This window comes from Palaemon carinicauda, chromosome 45 (genome assembly GCF_036898095.1).
Source record: "Palaemon carinicauda isolate YSFRI2023 chromosome 45, ASM3689809v2, whole genome shotgun sequence".
In the NCBI taxonomy this organism is placed as follows: domain Eukaryota; kingdom Metazoa; phylum Arthropoda; class Malacostraca; order Decapoda; family Palaemonidae; genus Palaemon; species Palaemon carinicauda.
In genome coordinates this window covers 32468732-32487554 of record NC_090769.1, presented here as the reverse complement: position 1 = coordinate 32487554, position 18823 = coordinate 32468732, and the positions used below count along the sequence as shown (strand labels likewise).

Genomic DNA, 18823 nt, shown 5'->3' with positions numbered 1-18823 from the left:
GTTATGCTAAGTGATATCAGACATTTTTAATGATAAGAGCTTTCAGAAGAATATGATAAGAACAGGTTTTGTTTTTTCTGGAAAAGAGGAAGTAAATTAGTATATTATATTTATAAGACTATAGTTTTTGGTTATACATCTTCACCTTTCATTCTTAATTACGTTATGAAGCACCATGCTAAGATGTATCCTGAGGATAAGTGTAGGTAATTTTAGAAAATTTTTATGTAGATAATTTAATAATCACAGGTCATAATATTGACGAATTACAGGAATTATATGGTCTTTGTTCATCAAGAATGCAAGAAGGAGGATTTACTTTGAGGTCATGGAATTCTAATTCACTTGATTTAAGGAAAATCATGGAGGCCGAAGAAAGGCTAGTTGAACATGATTGTATTGAAGAGAAAGTTTTAGGTTATAGGTATAATGTAAATAGTGATACTTCAAGTCTGGCACCTTGTAGGTTGGAAGCTGCTGCTGACACTAAAAGAAAAGTTTTGTCTTAGATCTCTAAAGTTTTTGATACACTGAATTTTACCTTGTCAGTAAGTATAAGAGGGAGGGTATTAATGAGAAAAGTATGGAAATTATAAGTAGAATGGGATAAAAAAGTACCAAAAATGAGATGAAAAGCATAAGTAAAGATTTTGAAATGCTGTCAGAGTTGTCTTTTCCTCGTCAGGCTTTAAATGATCAAAAAACATACGGGCTTCATTTATTTTGTGACAGCTCAACTGAAGCTTATGGTTTTGTAATGTATGCATGTTCTGATGACAATCAAAGCTCTTTTTTGTTTGCTAAATCTAAATTGGCTCCTTTAAGAAAGGGAAATATTTGAGCATAGTGCCCACTTTAAAATTAAGAGTCCCGCGATCTTGAGGAGTTTTTTCAATGCTTATTTTAGCTGGAACGAAACAATAATTCGATCACGGGTCCGAGTCTAATGCCAATAAGGATCTATTTATTGCCAATCCCGTGGCTATGATTACCTAATTCATAACATTCTCCAGAGAAGATTGTGATTCCCTAAATAGCAATTATAATCTACTCTTGAGTATTACTTATTTGTTTATTTAAAGGTAAGAAAGAATAACCTAATGAGAAAAAATAATGAAATGCAACTCGGGGCGAGGGTTGAGATAGTTGCAAATCTCATTCAACTATATACAGTATACCCCAACCACTTATACATATTACAAATAAGACTAAAGACTATGACCAAGACTAAGCAAACCTCACCACTCAAAGGTATAGCTTTTTCAAACTAAACTTAAACTAATAGGCAAATTACCCTAATTCTAAAGTCATTACCCCACAAAGGAGGTATAGCATTTTTTTTTAAACCCCAAAAACTAACCTAACTTAACCTAAGGCCTTCCCAAGCCTACAATAAATCTATGTCATCCTTAAGCAATTTGTAAAATCTCACAGTGGCCTTTCTCTTAGGCCTGACTGCCCTGGCCTCACTGCTCCGATTCGTAATATTGTCAACAGGCCTTTCATCAGATTCTCGTTCCTTACCAGAGTGAGTTATGGTAAGTTCTAGTGGGTAAAGATTACAAATTGAATGTACTTCTTCTAATCCATTACTTTGTTTTACTTTAACTGTTCTTATTTTGCCATCATAGCCTGTTATTAACAATGTTACTTTTCCCATCAACCAGAAGGGTCGAGGTTTACTTGGGGCCTTTTTTAGTACTATATCATCTAATTTGATTTTATTTTCCCCGGTGGATTGATATAGGTTTCTACTGTGTTCTCGCAGACTGAGAATGTAGCTATCGTGTCACAGCTTCTTAAAACTCTCGAATACTTCCTCTTGCAATTCAAGGGTTTTTTCCAAGTGAGGCTGACTTTGGTCATCTAGCCAGACTTCCTCATCCCCCCTCAATATCAACGACGCGTTTGCGTGCATCTAAAGGAAGGAATTAGGTGTTATGAATTTGAATTTTCCGATCTTGATTGTTAGGTTAATGGTAGAGTATTTATAGCCAGTTGAATGCTAGAAAGAGAAGTGAGCATTTCAAAGTACGTTAATCTGGCCCTACCAATAGCTTTGTAGAGGCAACTCTTAAGAACTCTGATCAATCTTTCCCATGCTGAACCTATCCAAGCTGAATACAATGGGATTTTAACGTGTTTAACATTGACTTTTCCCAACTCCTCTAATACTTCACTGGACTGAAAAGAGTTAGTTAATATAATTCCACCCTTTGTGAAGGTTTTGGTATTATCACTGTATAGGTAATAAGGAATACAGTACATTTTATAAAATCTGTGAAAGGCTAGTATAAAATTCTTAGTGGACATATCGGGTAATAATTCAAAGTGAACAGCCATAATATTAAGACAAGTAAAAATGAGAATATAAACTTTAACCAACTGATCACTTATCTCATCTTTAATCCAAAGGGGGCCAGTGTAATCTACGCCCACATGTTGGAAGGGCTTCACAAATTTCATTTGATGCTTGGACATTTCTGTGAACTTGGGATATTTAAAGGCTAAAGTATTAATTTTTTTACAAATGTAACATTTACTCAATACATTCTTGACAGCCATCCTATCCTTTGGTACCATAATCCCTGTTCTCTCATGTAACGAAAGGTAGTTCCTATACCAAGGTGTTGCATATTATGGTGGCAGTCTTTAATTACAAGAGTGGTTAGCGGGTGCTGCCTCGGAAGCAGAACCGGATTGTGTATTTCATATTTGAAATAGGAACATATACTTATCCTACCTCTGGATCTTAATAGTCCTGTGGAGTCCAAAAACTCGTCTAGAGTAGACACAAACTGAGGAATATCTTTATCATTCTTCTTTGGATTTGTTAGGAATTTTAGTTCATTGCTGAAACACTCATTTTGAGCCATCTTAACCCAGTATTCAAAGGCTTGTCTCTTGGGATCACAATCCCGTAATATACTTAAAAATTCAAATAGATTGCTTGTTACCCTCAGCAGTCCATCAAGGCTGGAATATTTATTAATATTTAGGATTCCAGTGTTCACTTTCTTGGACTGCGAAGCAAAAGCCGTGCATATTTTGCCTTTCTGGGCAGGTGACAAACTCAACAAAGGATATTTGGGCCACTTTTTAAAGTCATTAGTTAACCAATGTGGTCCTTCTAACCAGAATTTCATTTATTCTAAATATTTAGGATAGGATAACCATTTGGTAATTAAGTCTGTGGTATTTTCGTCAGTGTTGACATTATGGTACGCAACAGGAGGCCCATATTTAGAGATTATTTAAGTGTTTAAGCTGTCTGCTTCCAAAACTATTACGGTGGAATTTTGACTTTACCTTTGTTTCTTTCGTCAGAAGCCAATTGAGCACAACCTGAGTATCCACACTCACGTCTACAAATTGAAACTGTTTGTGATAAGTCTCTAATATTGTGGGTATATATTTGAAGGCTAGAATGACTCCCAAAAGCTCTAAAGTGGGTACACTATGATCTTTATTCTTACCGAGGGGAACAGACTTGAACTTGGAAAATAGGTATGCACTCTTTCCTTCTTCATTTAGTGCATAAGCTACAAAACCATAAGCCTCCAAGGAACCATCACTAAAAATATGGAGGCCATATGTCACTTGCTCATTCAAAGCTTGTCTTTGAAACGATATCTCGCTCAACATTTCTAAATCCCTACTTAACCTTTTCATTTCATTGGATCTGTCTTCTGGTAGAGACTCATCCCAGTTTACTTTCAAATTCCATATTTTACGCATTAGCAACTTGCCCCTTACTGTGATTGGAAGCGCAAAATTCAATGGGTCAAATACTTTAGATGTTCGAGAGAGAATTTTTCTCCTAGTGTTTGCCTCAGCATCTATTTTGCAAGGAGCTATACTCTGCGAATCATTTTCTATGTTGTAACGATAGCCAAGTACTTTCTCTAAAGCACTAAAATGCTCAACTAACCTCCCATCTTTGTTCATTCGTTTTCTCAATTCAGCTAAATTGGAGTTCCATGAGATCAATGTAAATACACCAGTCGCCAACCTATCATCAAGAAGCTTAATGCGATTGGATTTAAACTCAGAGAGTATTGCGTTCATTCCCGGCACCTCAAATTGAATGTCTAAAGTCTTGTCAACTAATAACGGAACAAACACGAGTCTGTCCTCTAATTTTATACCTGTGGACATCTGTTTGAATTCTTTGGATTCTTGCCCTGTGTACATGCAGACATCACAATCAAGATAGTAGTGTCGTTGAACGTCTGGACAAAGTTCTTGAGCTTCCTTTTCAGATATGTATGACCTTTGACTACCAGTATCTATCAAGCACCTTACTTTCCTATTCAACTTTCCATTCATTAGTTGCAACGTCATGGTAGGGAGGATATAACAAAAAACACAAGTTCTCTGGGTTAGGCATAATCACATTAGTTTTAGCGGATAGAGAAGTTTTTTCTTTACCAGCTATGGGACATAAGGGAGATATATGTTACTTCTTCTGACACACTCTACATGGATACCCAAGTTTACCTTGCTTTCCATAACACGTATCTTCTGCATGGCCAGATCCAGCACATCTGATGTAAAGGGATAATTCTTTTAGTCTATCTACTTTACTAACATAATTAATGAAATTATCACATTGACCTAAGGAATGCATGGAAGCCCCACACAGTTTGCATTTTAATTTGTATTTAGTAGCTTTATAGTTGTGTACAGTACCCTTACTTTGAAAAGTTGTACTTTCAACATCACGAATGGGAGACTTAAAAGCTTGAGTGAAGGAGTCATTAACAGGTGACTTAGCTAAGGTCTTGGGTTTGACAGAGCTAGTTCTGCAAAGGGTTGTTAAAACTCCGTGGTAATTGTCAAATTTGTCATGAAGAGAGGGATAATTATTATTTAAAAAATGAATGAATTCCCTTTTGACGTATACCGGCAACTTATTAAAAAACGGATTTTGAGCGAAGCGAAAAATCTATTTTTGGGTGAGATAGCCATGACGTCCTGATGGAAGGTTCCTTACGGTAGCTTCCTTGGGTATATTAACTACAAGGATATTCCCAGAGAATTAAACCACAGGTTATCACAGAATTCTTACTAATCTCCATGATACAGCAGGACAGGGCGGGGCCTGAAAGGCTGGACTAGAATAGAAGGGAGGGTCCATCAGGACATCATGGCTATCTCACCCAAAAATAGATTTTTCGCTTCGCTCAAAATCCGTTTTTTGGGCTCAAGCCATGACGTCCTGATGGAAGAGTACCAGAGAATCAATGTATCGTGGAAAATTTCCCCTTATTAGTGTAAGTGCCAAGGGCTTTGAATAGAGGTATGTAATGTGACCTCGGTAGAGGTTCCGTGGGGATCAAGCTTCCTGGCCCCCCTGGCAGAGAAGTTCCAATGGGTTATACCAAAATTCAAAGTGGTCATCGAAGGGCTACTCACCCTGCGTAGAGTTCGTGAAGGACTCGGAGACAAGACAGAATGGTCAATATTCGTGTAGGAACATTCTCAAGAGTAGATGGGTGATAGTTAATCACTATATTCCATGGTTAGAGAACAATCTGGTCTCGAAGGTATGGCGAAGGTAAGTATTCAATTACGTAGAAATATTACACAGCATAGGTGAGTATATAATACAGACAAAACATATTCTTCTCATTTCAAAGGAAAGGGGTAAATGAAACTATGACATTCATGTATTTCATAGTGTAAATAGGAGCGAAAAGAGACGCACAAGTAATAAAATAGACTGTTGCAGGATCGTACACAATCTTCGGGCGATGTCACCCAGACTAGCCAGTCGTCTAGGTAGGCCATCACCTGGACGCCGCGAAGGCGGAGCTGTTGAACGATGGCGTCTGCCAGCTTGGTGAAGATCCGTGGGGTCACGTTGAGCCCGAACGGCATGGCCCTGAAGGCGTAACTTTTCCTTTGGAGTCGAAATCCTAGGTAGGAGGAAGCGTGATGGTTCATTGGAACGTGCCAGTAGGCATCCGCCAGGTCTATAGAGACCGTGTAGGACCCTTGAGGCAGGAGGGTCCGTATTTGTTGAAGAGTCAGCATCTTGAACTTGTTGTTCGCGATGAACTTGTTGAGGGGGGATAAGTCTAGAATGACTGAGTTTGTCGGAGTCCTTCTTGGGGACGCAAAATAGTCTCCCTTGGAACCTGGTTGACTTTACCCTCCTTATCACCTTCTTGTTCAAGAGTTCTAGGACGTACTCTTCCAGGAGGGGGGTTGACTGTTGGAAGAATTGCTGGAAGGCTGGGGGTTGTGTGTCCAGCTCCAGCCTAGTCCTTTCTTGACGATGCTGTGTGCCCAGGGATCGAAGGTCCAACGATCCTGGAATTAGCGGAGTCTTCCTCCCACCGGAAGCACTTCATTGCTTCTGGCTTCCCGAGGGTTTGCTACCTCGGCCGCTAGCTCCCCTTTCTCCTCTGCCTCTGGAGGGACGGCGAGACACATCTCTGCCTGAACCTCTGCTCGAGCCTCTACCTTTGGGACGAAAGGTAGTGGTTTGCTGCTCAAATGCAGGGGTGAAGACCGGTGACTGAGAGACCATCGGTTGGGTGACCAGCTGAAAGGTCTGTTGTGGCTGAGCTGCCACTTGGGGAGTAGCGGAACCCGGAAACTGCCGTCTCTGTTGACGTTGCTGGGGTTTTGGTTTCTGAGGTTTCCTCTTAGGTTGAAGGCCGTCGTCCTGAGAGGATTTCCTTTTCTTCGACATACCCTACTTATGAAGAAGGTTCCTGTTCTTCGTAGCAGCTTTGTCGGCGATCTCTTTCACTAGGGAGGAGGGAAAGAGGTGTTTACCCCAGATGTTGGAGGAAATTAGCCTCCGAGGTTCGTGTCTCACTGTAGCGCTCGCGAACACGAATTCACGACAGGCTCTGCGAGCCCTAGTGAAGCTGTACAGGTCCTTCATGACCGTTGCCAAATGCGTTTTGGCAAGGACCATGTAGAAGTCCGGAACCCTAGTGTCACCAGCCATGACTTCAAGCTGTACCTGGAGGGACATTGATGCGGCAAGCCTTTCCTTCGTATCTTGTTCCCTACGAAGGAGGTGATCGTTGAGTTTTGGGAGGTCCTCATTAAACTGAGGACCAGCAACGTCAGGCTCTAGCTTCCCCACTGTGAATATCGACTGGATGTCTTTCCAGTGTCTATCATCAGGGGGAGTAGTCAGGGAGAAGGGCCTGCACTCCTCCAGTACAGGGCAAGGTTTCCCTTCTTCCACTGCTTTCAGTACCGCAGTGAAGGCTTTTTCAATAAAGGGGAAGGTCGCATTGTCCGGTGCGACGAAGGTTGGGTGCTTTTTACTAAGCGCCGGCATCTTGGAATTGGTGAAGCCCCTACTCTTCACCGTGTTGGCTAGCATAGCCTGGGCCTTCGAGAGATCGAACACAATTACCTCCTTCGGTTCGGTCACTTCTTTAGAGGCGGGTTCGGACCTGAATCGGACGTAGCAGTCCGGATAAGCCTCAAAGTTCGGGAAGAACTCCACTTCTTCCAGCGCGATCGAGCCAACCTTCTCACTGATGAAGATCTTGCCCGTGGTGATCGGCATGTGCTTGGCATACCTCCATGGGTTAGTATCCGAGCAGGCAGGGAGGTCCTTAACCGAAATCCTTTTCGGTTGCTTAGAACTTCCGAGGTTAGACCTGAATAGCTCGTGGGTCTCGCGAAGTTTCTTATCTATGAGAGCTTCAAGCATCTTGAAGATCTCCTGAGTGCCTGATGGGATAGGGTCCGGGGTGGCGGACGTTGAAGGAAGGGATTCCTCGGTCGGTGTAGGAGTTGGTGCAGGGGTAGAAGTGGGAGCGACCTCTTGCTCCGAATCAGGGTATTCCACCTGATCTTCCTCATAGTCGAGCTCCTCGCCCACGAGGTTCCTCTCCGTTGTTTCCGACACTTCCGACATACGTTCCACGTTGTCGGAATCTAGACGGCACTCCTGCATGGACTGGGCCATGACAACATCAAGTTCCACCACTATCTGGATGGTAGGAATCTGATCACTAGGGACCACTGAGTCTTTTGATGCCTTCGGAAATAGCAAGGCCCTCAAATCTTCGGTAGCGAGATACGGTCCGGTGGCGTTCTTCTGGAAGCCACGCACCCACTTGCGTAGCTTCTCCCGAGCGTTGTCCCTAACCTCCGCTGAAGGAGGATCGTCGAACGCTTCGACCAGAAGACTCTTGCAGACTGTACAGTGCTGCGAGTCCCAGAATTTCAGGTCGCCTTTCTTGGCGGCGCAGGGGGCGTGGGTCCGACACGCCTTGTGCCCGAAGAAGTCCGGGCGTTTCACTCCACAGAAGTTGTGTTCACACTTCATATACTCCTCCTATAAAAGAAAGAGATCATGAGTAACTGTATATGGAAGGCATAAGAATGACTTACATTACTCTAAGGTTAAATTTTAAGTAGTCAAAATTTCATGTAACATTAAATAATTCATGAATATTGTAATGTTTGAGAATAGGAGCGGGAAAGGAGTAGATAGACACATACTTGTGAATCCCGCCCAGTCGGTTACCGTAACCTTATCAATAGGCAATTTCACTTGTGACCGAGGGACACAACACGGAAATTCGCATGGATCGCCATAGTGGGTAGAAGCCAAGTTCTAGCAGAGATTGCCTGCGAGGTGTATCAGGGACTGAGACCACTCAGTACCTTGAGATAAAAGGGTAGTGGGAGACCCCGTATAGATCTAGGTTCCGGCAACCGACCGTGCTAAGACACACAGAGTATGCTGGAAAATTGTAATGTGCAAGAAGACAGCACAGCCACTAGTAGAATGGTAAGACAATACCTATATATAGAAGTGGCTAAGCCATCTGGCTGCAGTGTAGGACTGTCGGCATGTTGTCGACAGGTAGTAGAAGGGGTGCAAGTCCCTTGGTGCCTCCAGAGGGCGCCGGCAGGCCGGCGGCACGCCGGTGGCCGCTCCAGCAGGGTGTAAGGCATTAAGGCAGACACATTGATTATCTAAGCATAATACCAACTTAGCGACCGCCGGCACAGCGGTGGAATGCCGGGGCTCCGGCAGCCAAAGGCTGACAGCTTGGTGATCAGTTCATAAGATAATGAAGTATATGGTAGTATACCCAGACCGCCGGCAATCAATGCCGGCACGCCGGAGGCCGGCCCGAAGGTCGGACAACCGAAACTAGGTAAGGGAGGGGTGGGTCATCGGTTGTATGCAGACGGAAGGCGGCAGCCCCCGGCACATGGAAGGCTGACGACTTAAGAGGAGGGAGAGTCACCAAAGGGTAGGGCGATATCGCCGGCAGTAGAGGCGGCAATGGACCGGCACCAGGGTAGATAGAGAGACAGATAAGGAGGGATTGGAGGAGTAAGACCACATACCCCTCCAGAGAGAGTGTACCCATGATAGGAGTAGATCCTCCTAGCATCCAATGCCAGGGGGCCGGCAGCCGACCGGGTGCCAGGGTAACCCAAGGGAGGGTTAGAGTACACTCAAGAGGGGGAACCCCCTGTTGGACAAATCGCTGCCAGTGGCTACCCCCATAGAACGCTATGAAGGGTATGTGTACCAGAGCGGCCTGCTCAACAGGAGATCAAGATAGCCCTATCACTCCACCCAAGGGAGGAGTTGTAGGACTAGGGACAGATGTGTATAGGCCAGTCTATGTATGGGCTAGCCTACACCAAAGGGATAGGTGGGGAGGGAGAAGAAGAGGGGTCTTCCATAGGGGAGGCTCTGTACAAGAACGGCCACCAAGGAAAAGGAGGACGCTCCCTAGCCTAGGGTAGGTAACCAGAATGAGAACGGTGCAAGAGTACCGTCTCAAACTATAAAAGTACAGAACTAGTTCCCCCCCCCCAAGGCCTGACCTAGATAAGTTGTGTTAATTCCCATGCTAGGTAGGCTGAAAGACACATCGCAAGTTGCATGGAAGGGTAAGTAACCTAACCATAAGCAACCGAGGAAGGACAGAGCCCTTCCTCTTTCTCGGTCGCAACCCTAAGGGGGGATCATTCCCTTAAGGTAGACAGAGAAGCGATAAATACTCTGATTGTGGACAAGATTCCCCTATATAGAATGGGAAGCATGGCCACGCAGAGGGAATGCCCGTAGGCAGGGGATGTAGGGAGCATATAGGGGTTCCTACATTTAGGTTAGGTTAGAAAGGTACACAATCAAACCGGTCCCCTATATGGTCCCTGAAGGCAAAAAACACTTGCATCACAGTTAACAGTATGATAAATAATGCCACTATCTTCATAACTTAACCTAGGATCACTGGAATATATAATGCATGAACACAAGTGCTAGGCAATCTAGCCTAGGGGCTAAGCTAGCGATCTAGTATGGGGTCGAGCGATGACCGGATAATAGAGCGTTAAAACACGATATATGAAATTCCTAGCTATGAAGACTAAATAACTAACAATAGCAATTAGTTAAGAGGCCGGAAAAAGCTGTTCTGACTAGCTAAATAAGGCATGCAAGAGAACAGCGACGCCATAAAATGGTGTGTCCGGTAGCAGCACAGCTCCGCCACAAAACACGAAATATTACGAAAAGTATAAGTTACATTACGGCCAGAGCTTATTTAAACAATACTGGGACCTGGTACTCAACTTTCCATAAGAAGGCGAGGCTGAAGGTAGAGACATAAGGGCGATGCAAGTCGATGAAAATCGCACAAGGGGAAATCCGTCAAAGCAAGGTAGCTACAAGCAGAAGGATTGAGGACGGACGTGACGTCATTTAGCAATGGCGCCCGTTTGTTTACATTTCGAGTACCAAAAGTACCCACGGATGAGTGTAACTGTGGAACGGCTCCCCAGTTATTCTCCACCTTTCCATATCGAAGTGTTAACTCTATATGGGGTGCAGATAGCTATGTGGTGTGTTAATACATGCGATGTCTTAAAGGGAAACCTTTAGGATACTCGCACCAGAAGTAAGAATTCTGTGATAACTTGTGGTTTAATTCTCTGGGAATATCCTTGTAGTTAATATACCCAAGGAAGCTACCGAAAGGAACCTTCCATCAGGACGTCATGGCTTGAGCCAAAAAATTATATGACTGATTAGGCTATGTCCAGCGGTATTGACTTGTAGCAAATCTATTCCATTAGTTCTAAGCTCATATAAATAAGATATTTCATTGCGAAAAACCTTTACATAGGAATATTCCGGATCGAACAAAGAACTTGGGCTAGCTTTAAGTATATTTTTTATAGTCTCATCAACTATAAATTCCTTGTCTAAGAATTCCTTCTCCAACATTTCCTTAGCTACCTTGTAATTAACTATGGAGAACATAATCTCTCAAATACCCAATTAAATGAGCTAACTTATTGGCAACTGTCAAATTTTTCTTGGAATCTATGACATTGTTGAATATATTAATTAAGGTATTAAAGGCAAACTTATCTTTCTCCTTTCCGGTAAATGTGCCACACTTTAATGGCGGCGGTTTACTCTGTCATATTCATTTGGCTAACTATCTTTAATAAATCCTTAGAAGCTACAGTGTCAGCATTATTCAATTCATTTACTCTAAAGAAATCAAGTTCTATCTCTACTCGCAACAAATAGTTAGTTTGGTCGTCTAATTCATTTACATAATAGTTTTTCATCTTCATTTTCTAAATCCATTTTTTCCATAAGGTGGTTTTATTTGACTGTCGACCTCCTTTATCTGCGCAAGCTCAACCTCTATGTTGTTTACTAACTTTTTAACAAGCTATTGAGCGACTGTTTCCAAGTCCATTTCTTTCAACTTCTTTAAACAAATGGTTATTTTCCTTTTGTGTGTACCTCTGGTTTTCCCAAAAGGAACCAAAGACTCCAAAGTTGTTGCCTCACCCGAGATGGACATTGCGACAAGAATGAGCTAATATCACTCCCTCTAATTTAGCTCGGACCCTATAAGGCTATAATTCACAAATAGGAAATTATAAACTCTGAAGATAACCAGCCATCGTAAGCGAAAACAATGTTAATATCGCCAACAACAAAATTCAGTGGTAAAGCACGAATTACTTAACATTGAAGGTAATTAATATTATACTATTACAAATATTAATGTTACCGTCGCAATTCACTCCTTGAAAAAATGTTGCAATTGAATATAAGATTTACAAAAAAAAAAAAAAAGAAAAAAAAAAAACAGTATATCGCAGATACAAAATTAACAGCTTTGTCTTCTAACACAATTTATCTTGACAGGAACACTCACCATTTTTCTCCTAAAAGGATAAAGCTCTTCCGCCGTCGTATGCTTTACAAGCAATGCAAGATATAAAGGGCATAGACCGGTCTAACCTAATCCACACATCGACATTGAGAAGCATACTTATCTTGTGCCGGAGCGATTTCAAGAAGTGTTCCTTGAAGTCAAGACGTGTTTCGCTATATTGCATGTGAACCGTTGACATATATATCTAAAAAGAACAACCCACACAGTAAATACGTTTCCGCGCTGTGTTCTGAGCGGCTGCTTATAGTAGAACGTAAAAGTTCCACTGAACGATTGCTGGAATTCACCTATTGTCTAAAGACTCGACTGTCCAAACCGCTTGTTATCGCAAAACTTAATATTTAATTGTTTATCTATTTGTTTATTTTAGAGAATTATTATACTATTTTGCGTAAATAATTTAATAGTAAAATATTTGTTTTACATTTAAGTCACTTGATAACCAAATTATTTACTTTACTATTTCAATTACGGGTCCCGCGATCTTAGGAGTTTGTTCAATGTTTATTTTAGCTGGAACGAAACAATAATTCGATCACAGGTCCGAGTCTAATGCCAATAAGGAATTATTTATTGCTAACCCCGTGGCTATTATTACCTAATTCATAACACCTTCCAAAGATATGCTTCCTGCTTCTCCAAATATGCACGTTTGTCTCTAGGGTATTGTCCTGCTAAGGCATTGCCACTGTCCCTTGCCTCTGCCAGTCATGAGTGACCTTTAAAAGGAAGAAGTGCAATCTGCAAATAAAAATAAAAACTAACAAATACTCCGAGCGAACTAAACTATCGTACTATAATCAAAATAAATATAAAACAACCAATTATATCATTCACAACCATATCATGCAAAGATAAAATAATATTTACTGACGAATAAGCAATAATACACTCACAATATTACTAATAAGTAAAGCCAACATAAAATAGTTTTTCTCTTTCTGCAGTCAAAGTAAAAAAGCAATCGGTCAGGACATTACCTCCCGTCCTTAAGTATCCAAATAAATCAGGAACTATAAACAAACAAACCTTCAGGGATACCAAAAGTATTACTCGCTACAAACAATCATTACGCTAATTACCTTTTCCTTTTGTTAGCCCTCCCTCTTGTGTTCTGAAGAATTACGCAAAATAAAACAATGTAAATGTTACACACAAAAAAAAAAAAAAAAAAAAAAAAAAAAAAAAAAAAAAAAAAAAAAAAAAAAAAAAAAAAAAAATCGATCTGTCATAAAGTAGTTGCGCTTATTTTACTTGAGTTTCCTGCTTGTATGGTCAATTAAAAATGTGTATTTTGCATATTCTTTCTGGAATATGCCTCACATGAAAGGTCTAAGTGAAATCTGGTATACATAGTATTTGTGCATTTCATAGTCTATAAAAATTCATCAGAGGTTTTCTTTTTATATTTCTTCCACTCTCCTTTGTTCAGTTTTCCCTTCTTTTTTTAAGGAGCTACAAAATTTGCAAAGTCATTCAAAATAATTGTAAGATGTAGCCTGTTAATCTAAGAAATAATTTCCCTTATGCCTTCGTCTTTGATGGTGATGCATTGTAAATCTTTGTCGATTTTGGTTCATCTATGACTAATTTATTACAGGTGATGATGAGCCTTAAGAATTCCACTTCATCATATTCATTGTAACACATGAAAGTTTGGATTGCTAATATTACTTCCCTCTCACTCTTCGATTCCATTCATGTGCTCTTCCTATTGATCGTGTATGAATTGACAAATAATCCGCAAAATGTCCCCGGATCTGGTTAACTTCACCAGTCAAAACAGCATATCCCTGAACTGTTAACACCTACCTAACACCGAAACTGTCTTCCCATTAATGTTCCTTTCATTGAGATTTGTTCATGTCCACTTTAATGAAGAGCTTACCATTTTGGAACAGCGATAAAATAGCTTCTGGATCTCTATTGGCTGAGTGTAGAAATTGGTTACATCATTCAATCGATGATAATAACATTGAACCAATTTTATCCACTGTTTTTCTGCACGAACCCTACGGGTGAACAGCTACAGAAGTTAACTTTTAAATGATTCTTTTGCTCAGTATTTTGTTTTTTTCTGAATCATGTCTCTAATAGAATAGGGAAAGGTTACATTCTCTCTCTAACTAGCTGCTCTGCCATCACTTCAATTCAAACTGTTACTCTGTTGTAGTCCCTGCCCGTTCTTATGCTTACTGGGGTATTACTAATATTGACGTCTCAGCACTTTTTATCTTACAGGTGAGGTCCAAGTTATAGCCAGTTCTCATCTTTAATTACCTAGTCCTCATCTACTTATTTTTTCATGATGGTCAAACTCAGGCATCTTTCTTCTTCAAATACAGTTACTGGTGCTTCATTTAATTCCCTCTCAGAGTAGGCTGTCAGGATATTTGCATAAGAGTTTTAAACTTTCCTCCGAAATTAACGTTGCAGGTTATATTATTAATCCCTTCTTAGCTTGTTTGCCTCTGTAGGTAAGTGCAGGACTATCTTCTTCCCTGCTTTAAATTGATAGTGATAATATCTGTCCTTTTTGTTATATTGATATTTGTGACGTCCTTGCACCTGGTAAAACTCCCCCCTTGGGTACTCAACAACTTCTTCAAGGTAATTCTTCAACTCCAACACATTCTGGTAGGTTTTTAATTCTTTACTGAGAGCTTGCATCAGTCCTCTCAATCATCAATGACATTCCATATGATAACTTGAATAATAAAAATTCGGTGCCTGTCAGCATAATTTCTCAGTATAAAAACAATATCACTGGTAATCTCTCCTAGCTCATCTGCAACATGGATTTCAGTAGACTACTGGTCCTTTTACATTATCAAATGCATCTTGGTTTCCAGAGTAAAGTGAAAAGCAGCTTGGTGCTCCCTAAACAGCTCACCTTATTCATCTTTTTAGAAGTGAGCTGGTTACCTCAGCCCTACTCTTCTAAAAATTTAAAGTGGTGCTTCCGCTACTTGCTCGGTTTTGATACCAAGATCTACCACACTTCCCCAGCTACCTTACCCTAGTAAATTCCAATATACCATTAACATCTTTTGAATTAAGAGTTACTTCTCCATTTGATCTGCATTCTTTGTATGACTTGGCTCTCTCAAAATTCTTAATGAGATTAGGAGCTTACTGCCGAGTTTCCTTTAGCTACTCTTCTCTTGCAAGCAAGATATTTCAAGTTACTGCCAGGGTCTTGGTGTTTCATTTCTCTCCCTATACCTAAGCTCTGGTCATGACTGCTGTTGATTTGGTATGAGCATCTCATGCCAGATCTGTCAGTGCACCTTTTCTTCTTGTTTGTCCATTTGGCCCTCTATTTTTACAGCCTTCCAAACAATTTCAGCCTCAGGTTTAGCCGACTCTCTCTCTTGGATCCTTTATACCTGGAATATTTCCAAAAATAAGTTCATAAAAATGGTTACACGGCGTTTCGATCTTAAAATGGTTACTGTTTATTTCAATCTCTAAACATAAATGATTCAACAACAATCATTGAAATATGGAAAATGAATATAAAGAGAAACTAGGACAAAAATTTCAAAACGTTTATTCACAAATTTATTTACAAAGAAAATCAATGTTCCTTCTTTTGTTAGCCTAAACGATAAATCAAATCAGTTAGAAATATTAATAGATAAGGGAAACAGTCAGGATAGTAGTGCAATACTTACATGGAATGTTGAATAGCTTTCAGCAGTTGCTGAGAGGATACTGGTACGGAGGCTTTCGGCTTGAGAACGTTGCAGAAGGGTGGATGAAGTTCAGGTGAAACTGGCACGATGACTTCTGATTCAAAAACGTCACAGAAAGGGTAGCATGTAGATAAGACATCAAAAGTCTTCTCCAAGAATTCGGTAATGGTGTAAAATTAAGGCCAGGCTGCAGGCAGTTTTGGCTACTTCTCGTCACAAGCAGGGAGGGCTGGCTTCTTCTATTCGTTTCTTCTTCTCAGCCATAACAGGATTTTGGAAATATGGGGTTTGTTGTTTGAAGGGAAGGTTCAGAAACTGGCTCTGTCTGTCTTCTGCTCTTCTCGTCAAGACATGGTTTCTCTCTTGTCCTATCTTCTATGGACAGTCTCTTCTTAAAGTTTATATACCAATGTATGGATGGAGCTAATTAGGATGGACAATCATCATTTACATATAAGGAGTTTTTTATATTCTGCATACTGATTGGCTAATTTAAAAACGTCCAACTCGGTCACACCATAGAAGCCTCTGGAACAAATTTCTGATGCAACCTGGACCTTGTGCTATACCATATCAAAAGCATGGCATGTGTCGACCTGTGATGACACTTTTCATCAACAGGGATATCCTTGAGGCTCGGTTTCCAAAAATGCTTTTTCCACAGATTATGATGTTGACAGCTTGGTCCCAACACTAGGTAATTTCCTTCTAGATGCAAACACTCTTCATCTAGGCTCGGTTTATTTCCAAAATGCTCACGACAGTAAGGTGATGACATTGTAGCAGGTTGCGACTAAGTCTTCACAGAAAGACATGACTAGTTTATTAATGCGACATAACAACTTTATATACAAATGGTTGAGGATAACAATGACATTAACTCAAGTCAATATGAAACATGTAATGGCAAGCTTAAACAGGTTTCTCTAATACCAGTGCAGGAGAGAGCGAAAAAAAGAGAAAAAGAGCAGTCACAGTATAATGTATGAGCGTGTATGAAATACACATGCATTACATGGCCCCCTTTATAAGCATACATGTGAAATAGGGTACCGTGCCCTAGAGGTGAACTGTAGGCTGGTCGTCTTGCAGGAAATACGCAGGTTTTAGGCAATCAAAGGAAATCCAATCTTCTTTGCCACGAATGTTTATCATGAAAGCCTCCAGATTGTGACGGATGACAAGAAAAGGGCCCCCATGTAAGGGGGTGTCAGTGGTTGCTTGCAAGTGTCAGTGTGCACGAAGATATGTGTTGTGATGATTAAATCTATCAGTGTGTGTTGCTTTGTTGGGGGCTTGTAAGTCTGGCGGCAGAGAGTAAATTCTAAGTCTGGCGGCAGAGAGTAAATTTCCCCACTATGTGATGTAGGTGCAGGAGATTATTGGAGGAGGTTACAGGCGAAAGAAATTCAGCACAGACGATTATTGGTTTTCTGTACACCATTTCAGATACTGAGACATCCAGGCCATTCTTAGGAGTGGTCCCTAATCCATGGAGTACCCAGGGAAGCTGAGTAAACCAGTTGGAGTCATTGCAGTGGGACATCATAGCTGCTTTGAGAGTGTGATGGAAGCGTTCAGCTGCAGGGTTGAAGGCAGTTGTCTGATGTAAGGTGATGCCCAGGAGATTTGCTAATGATGTTCACAACTGAGAGGTGAAAGGGGTAACAGTAAACAGGTAACAGCCACCTTGTGATGTGGGTAGGGGGCATATTATGTCAAAGTGAATGTAGCCAAAACAACGCTGAGGTTGAGGAAAGGTGCCCACTCCTTAATCTATGTATCAATATACCTTTGAAGCACATGTATGAACCCAATCCTTAGCATCCTTAGTAATGCCATGCCAAATGAACTTCGCCATTAGTAGCTGTGAAGTATATCAGAACGAATATGTAAGAGGCCATGAACTAAATCAAACACCTGTCGGCACATGGGGGCAGGTATCCAAAGGTGTGGCCTACCAGTACTGACGTCATAGAAGAGGGTAGCGTTGGAGTCGTCGAGAGCGACATCTTCCCAACGCAGGGATGACCATTGATGTCCTGCAAGCTTAGTACTCTTGATCTATTCGTTGGGCTTCTGTCAATGTGTTGTCATGCAACCTCAGGTGAATGGCAGACAATGTGTTTCTTGACAGAGCATCAGCAACAGGATTAATTTTACTAGGGACGTGTTGAAGGGTGCAGTTATATTCAGCCACAGCAGAGATGTTGACGTTGACGGGCGGACCTGGCGTAGGACTATCGAGTGTAGGCATGACCAAGTGGTAAAAGTGATGGACAGCCAAATGCACTGCCAGCAATTCGCGGTCGAAGGTAGAGTAGCCAGATTCAACCATGGACAGTTTTTTAATGAAGTTCTGAACATCCATCTCAAAGTTTAGCTAAACGATTTGGCAGCTTATGATTCTTTTTTATAAGTCTTTGTAGTCTAAGACAGTAATAATCTATAAACTCATCTTGTGTTTCTTACGTTGAGTAAAGCTGTCAAAGAGAGAAATTACGATACATCGAATGAGAATATCAAAACCTTGATTGAAATCTGAGCATCTATATAATGATGTGAACGATAAAATAGTTTATGAAAAAGTAATAATTTTATTTATATGCTTGTCATAAAGAGAAGTCTATGAAATATTGTTATATGATATGTGGTATGATTATTAGAAAGAATGGACTTAATTATCAAAGAAATGCAATGGTATAAAAAACTAGTATTCATAGGCCTCATGGCACAACCCATTTGCTTGAAGTAGATGTAGCCAATTGCTAATGAGAGGTGAAGATCAGGAATATAGTATAACTTTAATGCTCTAGGGTATTCTATAAATGCTGGTTTCCATAACTTATCAGGTATACGATAAACCGATATATTAAGTGGGTCAACGGAGCATTTTGGGAGGAGTAC

General features: G+C 40.9%; 1 protein-coding gene across 2 annotated transcripts in view; it reads right to left on the bottom strand.

The window, feature by feature from the left end:
• The window catches only part of LOC137634803 (uncharacterized), a 68595-nt gene that overhangs the window by 31484 nt on the left and 18288 nt on the right, over positions 1–18823 (bottom strand). Inside the window, exon 3 of one of the 2 annotated variants that reach the window (XR_011042573.1) lies at positions 12817–12959. The exons of the other annotated variant lie outside the window; for it this stretch is intronic. The gene's annotated coding sequence lies outside the window, so the exon portion shown is untranslated. The remainder of the gene's footprint in view (positions 1–12816; positions 12960–18823) is intronic. 2 annotated transcript variants of the gene reach the window in all.